The sequence below is a fragment of the Lepidochelys olivacea genome (genome assembly GCF_965140295.1).
Source record: "Lepidochelys olivacea isolate rLepOli2 genome assembly, chromosome: 1".
NCBI lineage: Eukaryota > Metazoa > Chordata > Testudines > Cheloniidae > Lepidochelys > Lepidochelys olivacea.
In genome coordinates this window covers 255951927-255963462 of record NC_140411.1, presented here as the reverse complement: position 1 = coordinate 255963462, position 11536 = coordinate 255951927, and the positions used below count along the sequence as shown (strand labels likewise).

Here is an 11536-nt window from a genome sequence, read left to right as displayed (position 1 = left end):
ATCTGCGCACTTCCGAGCGTGCACGCTGAAGGAAAGGCTCGAGTCCGCCCAGCTGGATCGACGATTCGGTGCTCGCCCTGGTTCCGCGCACGCGTTCTGAATGCAAGCCTTGGGCGAGAGCACAAGGCTTCTGCCTAGGACGGTGGGAATCCACGGGAAATCACGTGGACAGCCTTTGCTGCTGCGTAGGGGGCGATGGCCTGTGGCTGCTTTGGGGCGTCAGCTCTTCGCCCAGTACTGGCCACTCATCGCTCTCTGACGCTGTGGGGATGCTGAGTGGGAGAGGAGGGCCAGGCATTCATGACTTCACACTGGGCCCTGCTAGATCTAGAGCATCCCAGGCTCCATCCGTCTCTGCAGCGTTACCACCAGTATTGCTAAACCTGAGCATTAACATCCCTGTGTTTGCCCCCACCTGCCAGCCCTGCGTCCACCCCCCGCAAAAAAAAAAAAAAAAAAAAAGAATTGGCAGGAAGGCACTTGGCAACTTCTGTCCAGGCCAGGTACAATCCAGTAGTTACAATCCAGCCATAAGCAGAATGAGCTGATAAAGAACAGCAAAATTGACTAGTTTTTAAAAAATCTAATTATAAAATTCGTGGCTAGAACATGTCTTGACTCATCTTCAGCAATGCATCTGATAGCGTCTCATGAAATCTTTCTCCAGAACGTCAGGGCTTGCCACAGCAAAACACTTGTTGACTTCTTTGGGGAAAAGACTGGACTGAATAGTAGCAGTGTCAGATCAATTGTAAACTCCAAAGTACCATCAAATGGAAGACATTCTCAGCTTGGACAGTGGCTAAAGGGGTTGCTCCAGAATTCTTGCCTATTCCCGTTGATTTTTATTATTATATTGCAAAGAAGCTGGCCTGTCCATAGCATCCCTGAAAATTCATCCGTCTGCATTTTCTGCATATTTTTACCTGTCTGCTGTTTTTTCCCCGCTCTACAGTTTCATACAGCTTTAAAGATTTTACCCATGCTTTTCCCCTTATAAGCCTACTCCTGCTTGGGACTTGAATTTGCTGCTAACAAAGTTTATGGAGCCATCCTTTGAGCTTCCTGTGGATTGCTCTCTGGATTACCTGTCTCACACAACTTTCCTTATAGTTATCATTGCTGCCAGGAGCATCAGTGAGTTGCAAGCTCTGATGGTGGTGTTACCCTAAGAGCCAAGTGTTCTTACATGCTGTCATAAACATAAAGGGAAGGGTAAACACCTTTAAATCCCTCCTGGCCAGAGGAAAAACCCTTTCACCTGTAAAGGGTTAAGAAACTAGGATAATCTCACTGGCACCTGACCAAAATGACCAATGTGGAGACAAGATACTTTCAAAGCTGGAGGGGGGGAGAAACAAAGGCTCTCTCGGTCTGTGTGTTGCTTTTCCCAGAGCAGGAATGCAGGTCAGAACTCCTGTAAAGGGTTAATAAGCAATCTAGTTAGATATGCGTTAGATTCTGTTTTGTTTAAATGGTTGATAAAATAAGTTGTGCTGAATGGAATGTATATTCCGTTTTTTGTGTCTTTTTGTAACTTAAGGTTTTGCCTAGAGGGATTCTCTATGTTTTGAATCTGATTACCCTGTAAGGTATTTACCATCCTGATTTTACAGAGGTGATTCTTTTACGTTTTCTTCAATTAAAATTCTTCTTTTAAGAACCTAATTGCTTTTTCCTTGTTCTTAAGATCCAAAGGTTTCAGTTTGTGTTCACCTATGCAAATTGGTGAGGATTTTTATCAAGCCTTCCCCAGGAAAGGGGGTGTAGGGTTTGGGAGGATTTTGGGGGGAAAGACGTTTCCAAGCGGGCTCTTTCCCTGTTATATATTTGTTAGACGCTTGGTGGTGGCAGCAATAAAGTCCAGGGACAAAAGGTAAAATAGTTTGTACCTTGGGGAAGTTTTAACCTAAGCTGGTAAAAATAAGCTTAGGGGGGTTTTCATGCAGGTCCCCACATCTGTACCCTAGAGTTCAGAGTGAGGAAGGAACCTTGACACATGCCAACCCAAAATGTATTCCTAAAGTGTGATGGACTTTCATATTAATCAGTCTATCTCCCTCCTGGTCTTCTTCCCAACCTTGCACTCACACCTCGAGGAGACCTGTCTCCGCATCTTAGATGTGAAGAATGTATTTGTTTTTATCTAAAGAGATATAAGCCCTCCCAAAAGTCCAGTAGGTTGTTTGTGGTGTATGGGGAGAAATGTAAAATGCAGAGATCTCCACTCACAGATTAGCCAAATAGATTATTTTGTGCATTTGGTTGTGCTATTCTGTATCTAGGATCCCTTACCAACAAGAATTGAGGCTTACACCACTAGAGCTATGGACACTTCTGTGGCCTGTCTTTAGGCCCATTGGTGAGACTTGCAGAGCAGAGACTTGAAGTTTAATTCCCACCTTCATTAAGCACTACCCCTTAGACTTAACCTCCGGTTCAAATGCTGAGGTTTTGGAATTCAATGCTTCAGCCTCTGTTCATCTCACAACTCCTCAGCCCAGCTTCCATCTTGGATGGAACTGCTTGTTAGATACCCACTAATAGTGGTTCTGTGCGCTTATCACCGGGGTACCAATCCCTTAAATATGAATGCACAGAATAACTCTTAAACAACAGTTACCAGTAAGTAACCTTCCTCTCTTTTTCTCCAAAAAAATTCACTTGCAGGAAGTTATCTACAACCTGGGACTGTTGACAGCAGGAGCAGCATGTTTTCCCTAGGAGACTGGCCAGGCTGACTTTCTGTTTATAAAGAGACACAGCTTTTATTGGTCTTGCAGCAAGCAAAAGAGACAGGGGTGAGGCAAAGCAAGCTTGGGATAATTTACAAAGGTATAAAAAGTACAGGAATGGTGGGTAAACCTCAGAAAATTTAGCTTGTATATCCACCTCAAAGTACAGCGTATTCAAACGTTACATCTCTTTGGTCTGCAAAGCTCATGAGAACAGGCTTATCTTTGCTGTTTCAGCACTTCTGGTTCTCTCAGCTGTAAACAGGGAGTGCAGAGGGGTGAAAAAAATGATAAAACATCTGTAACTAACATTTTTGAAATATCAAAATGGTCAGTTTGAAGTTTGGATGAAAATTTGGATTAGTTTTTGTCTTTTCTGTACCAGTTCATCCACCCCAGATAAAAGTCTGGCTGCTATATTTTACTTTATTACTGAGTGCCATATTGAATGTGCCTAAAACTGAGGCAAAAAAGTCCTGTACTGTGTCACATTTGACTGTGCCTAAAACTGAGGCACAAAAGTCCTGTACTGTGTCACATTTTACCAAATTTCTCTGCAGGAAAAGGAGACTGAAATAAAGAGGAAAGAAAAGGGGAATTCAAAGGAAAGTTTTGTTTTGGTGGTTGAATATCCCTCTTTGGTTAATGACAGACCTGGTACTTATTGTGGTCTCCTTTATGCCATGGATGATAGTATAATGACATTTTGAGCAATGTTTTAAGCATCTCTCCTCACAATCCAGAGTACTGATAGAAAGTAATGTGGCACTATTTCTGCAGTGTTGGAAGAATGCTAGGTCAGAAAGCCAGAGATGTCAAACATGAGTGAAAATTATGTGTAAATTAATCTCCCCATAAACCAGGTGAGGTGAGCAACACAATACAAGGTGCAAGCATACATCCACACAACATTAGGTATTAACTTAGCAGGAAAAACTCCATACAAAGAAACAATCACAATGGAAAAGTTAAAATGCTTTGCGCAGCTTCAAAGCTTTATCCACACTAAAATTAAATGGACTCATAACCACCAATCCCTCAAGCACATCTTTCCCTGCCAACTCCTGCTCCTATCCTCTGAATTGTGTTTATAGCATTTCAAGCACCTGCTTCATGAGCCTTTGTAAGTAAAGCCAAATTTAAGTCTTGTGTACTGTGAAAGTAGAATGAATTATATTGAAATTATAAAAGAAATGCTGCTTGAAGAGTTTTTTGAAATATAGTTGTCAGGAAGAGAAACATTAAGGAGTGTGAAACAATGGGTCCTCAAACTAATTAACTTAGAGCTCCTACTGAGCTAGGAGATTGGTAAACGTTAGTATGCAAATAGGATATGTATGTATATTTGTCAGTTTCTGCTTCCTTTTGTCTCCTATGTTAAATTGGCTTTGGCTTCTGTATAAATAAGTTAGCTTGAGCTTTTGCAGGAGGCTCACATATATCTGGGTGCATTGGCAAAGCGCTTTGCTAATAAACAGAGTGGTCTGACAAATTCAGTGAGTCTTGAATCTGACTTTGACAGTACGTAAGACAGTAGCACCAGTTTAGCTTAAGTAGTGATTTTAAACAGATGCAGTTAAATTTGTCCAAAAAGCTCTCTTGACTTATTTTGACTTAAATCAGACTTACTTCTGTTTAGCTTGTTGACTAAAAATCAACTGAAGGTAAACCAAAATGAGCCACTCTTAAACCTAAATAAGAAGGTCCACGCAGGTTGCACCAGTTTAACTAAATCTGTTTGAAAAGCAATTGAAGTTAAATAGGTGCAATTTTCTCGTGTAGATAAAGCCTTCATTTTAGACTATGCTCCCTCATGAATCTGAAAATGATGATGGGATTTCACAACCATCAGCACCTCCCTTGGTACCTTTTAGATAAAGGATAAACTATCAAACAGGAAAGGAGTCATAAGTATACTACTTCCTCTTTCCCTTCCACATTTTTGTAAAGAGCATTTGACTACCAGTGATCACTTTTTTTAAAGCACACATCAGTAAGCATTAGACCCTCCTGTTGGGAACACTGGGGCATGGCCACTAGGTAACTCGAGGGGATGGAAGACCACAAGTGTCGATGAAGCCCCCTCGCACTAGGCCCCTGTGTCCTTGCCCCCCCCCCTCCTGCCTGGAGGCACTCGCAGCAGCTCTGTGTGCTAGGCCCAAGTGTCCTTGGCCCCCGCCGCCTGGAGGCACACACAGCAGTTATGCTGAGAATCTGCAACAGTATGTTGCAGAGTCAGACTGCCTGAAACTAAGCAAGGCCAAACAGGGGAGATATGGAAGAACAATGCTGAATAAAGCAGCTTTATGTATAGTTTAACAAATGATACAGAGAATCAGGGAACTAGCTGGGAACTGGATTGCCTGGCTATATGGATACTTGGAGCAGCTTGCTATTGGATAAGTATGCTGGAAAAAAGGATGTATAAAAGCCTGTGTAACTTCCTGCTCTGTTGTGCAGGATTTGAGATTTTATTCTCCCTGTACCTTTTTGCAGCTGCAAATAAACTTTTCTGCTTCTCCACCCCGTTGTGATTATTGGGTGTAGCACACCAGGTAACGAACCACTCAAGCTGTTGTTCAGCTTCTCGGCACTGGGTGCCGGCAACAGCTTTTGGCGTCCCTGGGTGGGCTCGAGGCTGCAATTTAGCCTTGCCCGGACCCCTCCTGGAGGTCGAGGATTGCGGCGAGAACCGACGCCCAGCGCGCACCGGTGAGTTCATCGGGGGCCTCGGAGGAGACGCGATTTGATCGACCCCAGAGGGCACAACGGTGCAACGCACTCATATAGTGGAGAAGCTGTTGTGGACCACGGTGAAGAACCGGTCCCTTAGACGTGGGGGAGGAGCAGCTGCAGGGCCACGGTGAAGAACCGGTCCCTTGGATCAGGTAGGATCCTTTTAAAATCCGGATTATATGCTCTGTTGGAACCTGGGGACGCCCAGAGTTACCCTGTAGGTATGGGACAGGGACAGAGCTCAGAGGTTAGGGCACGGTGTACGCCCCTAGAGTGCATTCTAGCAAACTGGAAGGTATTTGGTGCGGATCCGATGACTAAGAGCCAATTAAAACGATTCTGTACAGTTGACTGGCCTCAATATCAACTAGAGGACCAGGAGTGGTGGCCACCAGGAGGGTCAATTAATTACAACACGATCCTCCAATTAGTTTGGTCAGTGAATGGGTAAATGGAATGAACATATATATGCGCATTTGTTTCTGACTTTATGTACTTGACCAGATATTTTACAGCACTGTAATCTGACTCCAACTGGTTTGGTAGCAGCTAATGTTAGTCCCCAGACCCCAACCCCCACTGTAATGGCAGAGCCGGTGTCCCCTTCGGCCCCCACACCCCCACCGTATAAGGGTAGGATGCCTCGGGTTACAGAGATTGCCCCCTCGGTGGGACTCTATCCTTTGCTTACAGAGACTGTTGTGGCTTGCCCAGGGGCAGATGGACGTCAGGCTACCACTATGCAAGTTTACACCCATGTGCCATTCAATCCAATAGACTAAGCAGCTTTTAAAACATAGGCTGGGGAATTCTCAATGAACGCAAGCAGGTTTATTTCAGTCTTTAAGGGGTGCCTCAGTAGTCACAAGCCGATTGAGACGACTGTAATATCCTCCTGAGAACCCTGTTGTCTGAGGTGGAGAGGGATCAGGTTACAGCTAAGGCAAGGGGAGCGTCAGCGTTCAAGCAAAAAGAAAGAAAGGAATCTATCTGTCAAGTTCCTCTCCAAATAATTGTAAGCGGCTCAGGGCATTTCTGGGTATGGCAGGCTTTTGCAGGATATGGATCCCAGAGTTTGGACTGTGGGCTAAACCCCTGTACGACTGTGTAAAAGAAGCAGATCATGACCCCTTCTGTTGGACCCCAGAGGCTGACAGGGCATTTAAAATCCTGAAAAGAAAATTGATGGAAGCCCCAGCTCTGGACCTGCCGGATCTCTCTAAGCCGTTTCAGTTGTATGTACATGAACAAAGGGGGGTGGCGCTAGGAGTGCTTACACAGCTGTTAGGAGCATGGAAGCGTCCTGTGGCTTATTTTTCTAAGCAATTGGATCAGGTTGCAAAGGGTTGGCCGGCATGTTTATGGGCGGTCGCAGCTACTGCCCTATTGCTTGAGGAAGCCGAGAAGCTAACATTGGGAGGGGTTATGCAAATCTATACTCCCCATATGGTCCGAGCCTTACTGGCTGCAAAGGGAGGGCTTTGGCTCACCCAGGCTCGGATTGCTCGGTACCAAGCTAAGCTGTTAGAAAACTCTGAAGTCACCCTACAGCCTTGCCCCTCCCTTAACCCAGCCACTCTCTTGCCAGAAACAGAGGAACAGAAACATGACTGTTTAGAGATCATAGATGCCCAGTACTCCAGCCGTCCGGATTTAAAGGATGTACCTCTCCCAAATGCAGATTATGAGTGGTACACTAATGGTAGCAGTACTGTAATAGATGGGCAAAGGAGGGCGGGTTATGCTGTTGTGACCCTCCATGACACTGTGGAAGCTGAAGGTTTGCCTGCGGGGACCTCTGCCCAGCTTGCCGAACTAATAGCCCTGACCCGTGCACTTAAACTGTCAAAAGGAAAGCGGGTCAACATTTTTACTGATTCAAAGTATGCTTTTGGTGTGCTGCATGCTCATGCTGGCCTATGGAAGCAAAGGGGAATGCTGACAGCCCAAGGCTCCCCAGTCAAGTACGGGCCCCAAATCCTCCGGCTCCTAGAAGCCGTACAACTCCCCTCGGAAGTGGCGGTGGTACACTGTAAAGCCCATCAAAGGGAGGATCAAAATGTGGCCAGAGGTAACGCCCGGGCAGATAGAGAGGCTAAGCATGCTGCCACCCTGCCATCCCCTCAGACTGAGAACGCCCATATGCATGCCCTTATCCCATCAGTAGGGGAACTTCCAACCCCTCAGTACTCTGGGGAGGAGAGACAGCTAACTGACAAACTCAGTCTCCGGGAAAAGGAGGGATGGCTCCATTCCCCAGAAGGGAAGGTCCTCTTACCAAAGGGCCTAATCCGGCCAGTGCTGCAGAAACTACATCAAACCACTCATGCTGGCAGGGAAGCACTTATCCAGCTAATGGGAAAATACTTTATCACTTCCGGACTCCGACCCCTGGCTGCCCAGGTACAAGCGGACTGCTTAGTCTGCCAAAAGAATAACCCCCGACCGGGACATCCTGTGCCACCAGCTGCCCTAGAACCCACTCCGGGCCCCGGACAAGTGTGGCAAATAGACTTTACTGAGTTTCCCCGTACCCAAGGGTTCAAATATCTCCTTGTTATAGTGGATCGGTTCAGCGGATGGCCAGAAGCCTTCCCATGCCGTAACTGCACTGCCAGGACAGTGGCCCTCAAGTTTGTTAAGGAGATCATTCCTCGCTTTGGACTCCCCCTGTGGATGGAATCTGACAATGGGACACACTTCACGTCAAAAATCATCCAAAGCATCTCACATGCCTTACAGATCCCCTGGAAACTCCATACGCCCTGGAAACTGCAAGCCAGTGGTGTAGTGGAGCGTACCAATCAGACCCTTAAACAGCATCTCTCAAAAGTGTGCCAAGAAGCCTCACTGCAATGGCCTGATGCTTTGCCCCTCGTCCTACTCCGTATCCGCGTTCTCCCAAAGGGTAGATTAGGGCTCAGTCCCTTTGAAATTATGTTTGGAAGGGCATGGCCCATGAATGGCACCCCGGTTCTGTCAGGGGAATGGGAGTTGGGTAATGTTTTTTTGTCACAGTATATGTGTTCCCTGTCTGCTGTTCTCTTGTCTCTTCACAGGTATACCAAGGATTCCCAGCCTCTCCCCTTGGACTCTCCCGTCCACTCCTTACAGCCCGGTGACTCTGTGCTTGTTCGCACCTGGAAAGACGAGCCTCTCCAGGAAAAGTGGAAAGGACCCTATACCGTCCTGCTGATCTCCCATACAGCGGCAAAAATCAAGGGACACAAGAACTGGATCCATCACTCTCGTCTGAAGGCAGTACCTGCCCCCTCGTCAGCAGAACAGTGGACCGTTCAACCTGCTGACTCCTCATCTAGTGACGATCTCGGGCTAAAGCTACTGTTTAAAAGACACAAATAGCGGGCACCTTAATGCTAAAATGGGCCCACCCAGGTACTAAAGACCCTGGGTTGAAAAGACTCTGGTAATAATTAATTGGGTAACATTGTTATTCTTTGTATTGGTATTTCCAAATTGTGCATATCGGGAGCATAACTCCTTTGTTTTGCTTGCGCACCATGTTGCTACTTTAACAAACCAGACTGATTGCTGGGTATGTGCTCCAACTCCACTATCCCCCAAAACGGGAATGCCCCTTGACATGCTGCCCTTGACCCTAGCAGAATTAGCCACCACCAAAGAGCAGGAAAGAACGGACTCACCGTTCTGAAACAAGACCTCTTTACAGCAAGCCACCTATCAGGACCAGGAGTATTCAGTTGCAGTACTCACTGAGGGAGTGTTATGTTTTACCCGAAACCAATCTGATCCCTATGGGCATCCTGTGGGAAAGAGCTCCTGTGTTATTACACAGTGGGCTTATGGGTATTGGATAAAGACCAACAGGGGAGGCCAACGGTGTGGGTGTAATGGTTCCTCCCCTTTTAGGGAAACACTTACAAATAATCTTACCACAAAAAAGGGGTTTGGAAATGTAACTTGCCGTCCAGTTAATATCTCCAATGTAGCAAGCCAATGGTGGGTTTGTAGTGGTCCCTATGGCAAGTGTAATTTGAACGGCACAATTAGAAATGCCCCCACTTGTACCCAATCAGGAGGATGGGATGCCCCCCTAGGGGCATATGAATTGTTTAAAAAAGCAGCCAAAGCAGCCTTAAATATCCCAGGAATCCCCTTAAGAAACAGTCCTTATTGGGCCCTACAGGGTCACTATTTTGTATGTGGCTGAAAGGCTTACAAGGTGCTGCCAGCCAACTGGACAGGTAGCTGTTATATAGCTCATGGAGTTCCTCATCTTTCCATAACTGCCACACTGCCCAAAGGAAAGATTAGAAATGCCCGAGACACCTCTGTTGAGTCATGAGAAAAGACCCTGCGGCGACTGACTAAGGCATTGGCGGGCAATATGAAGAATCCCCTCACAACCGAGAAGCTGGTAGGGTGCTCTGTACTGGGAATAGCGCCACTGTTTACCGGGCCAGCCCTGGCATGCATAGGCCGCTATACTGTAAGGCTGCAGATGGTACTTGAGAAAGTGGCCTTAGAGTTAGAGGACTCAGTTAGTGATTTAGGGTCCGCAGTAAAAACATTAAATAAAGAGGTACAGCAGCTCAGGACGTTTTCCCTCCAAAACAGGCTGGCTTTGGACTATCTCTTGGCATCCCAAGGAGGGGTTTGTGCCCTCATCGGGCCCCGATGTTGTGTATATGTAAATGATAGCAGTTATGAGATCTATGAAAAGGTGGTACAGGCTGAGGCCCATGCCCGAGCCGGAGCACAGGTTGCCTATACTGCTCCAGAGAACGATTGGTTGCAAACCTTGTTTTCAGGCTGGGGTTTGTCGTCTTGGCTTGGTGGTTTATTTAGCCTGCTATTGAAATTTCTCTTTCCTGTACTGCTTGTATTACTGGTATTATGCTGTGCGGTATCATGTGTCAGGGCCCTTTTGCAAAAGTTAATAAGTCATTCTCTTCAGGGCTATCACAAAGTGCTTATGCAAAGTCATATTGTAAAGAAATAAGTAGCCCAAGTGAGAAAACTCAGAGCCAAGGCTGTTGAGTGTTCTCAAAGGGGGGAGTTGTTGGGAACACTGGGGCATGGCCACTAGGTAACTCGAGGGGATGGAAGACCACAAGTGTCGATGAAGCCCCCTCGCACTAGGCCCCTGTGTCCTTGCCCCCCCCCCCCCCGCCTGCCTGGAGGCACTCGCAGCAGCTCTGTGTGCTAGGCCCAAGTGTCCTTGGCCCCCCCCGCCTGGAGGCACACACAGCAGTTATGCTGAGAATCTGCAACAGTATGTTGCAGAGTCAGACTGCCTGAAACTAAGCAAGGCCAAACAGGGGAGATATGGAAGAACAATGCTGAATAAAGCAGCTTTATGTATAGTTTAACAAATGATACAGAGAATCAGGGAACTAGCTGGGAACTGGATTGCCTGGCTATATGGATACTTGGAGCAGCTTGCTATTGGATAAGTATGCTGGAAAAAAGGATGTATAAAAGCCTGTGTAACTTCCTGCTCTGTTGTGCAGGATTTGAGATTTTATTCTCCCTGTACCTTTTTGCAGCTGCAAATAAACTTTTCTGCTTCTCCACCCCGTTGTGATTATTGGGTGTAGCAAACCGGGTAACGAACCACTCAAGCTGTTGTTCAGCCTCTCGGCACTGGGTGCCGGCAACACTCCTGAGAAAATATAAAGTTTACTCAGGGAGGAAAGGCCAAACCAAGCCAAACCAAGAATTAACCAGTTTGAAACCTTCAAAACTTCCACTCTCCCCAGCCAAAAGAAATGGATGTAAGTGGGATTTCAAGCTCTTTAACATGATGCTAAGTCCCAGTGACACAAGGGGTTATTCTCTGAGATGGGTTCATGTCTAGGGAACCTCTATCGTGAGCAGGACTGAAATGACAAAAGGAGGTGTTCCTTGATTGGGAGTCACTAAATCACCATGGCTCATAAACTCATTGTTCTAATTACTACTTTTCTGAACAGAGTTAAAGTTTGAAGCTTGCTATGGACATCCTTGTGGAGGGTGTGGTCTCTTAAATTTGTGGTCACTAACGGAGAATTTTTAAAATAAAAGGTTATAAGCAACTGAAA

General features: G+C 46.3%; 1 long non-coding RNA gene across 1 annotated transcript; it reads left to right on the top strand.

Annotated features, from left to right (window-relative positions):
• Window positions 1-4751: 4751 nt before the first annotated feature.
• LOC311522629 lies at window positions 4752-11029 on the top strand. The gene is made up of 2 exons (XR_014712173.1): window positions 4752-5623; window positions 8531-11029. It is a non-coding gene; the product is annotated as an uncharacterized lncRNA (long non-coding RNA).
• Window positions 11030-11536: the final 507 nt, after the last annotated feature.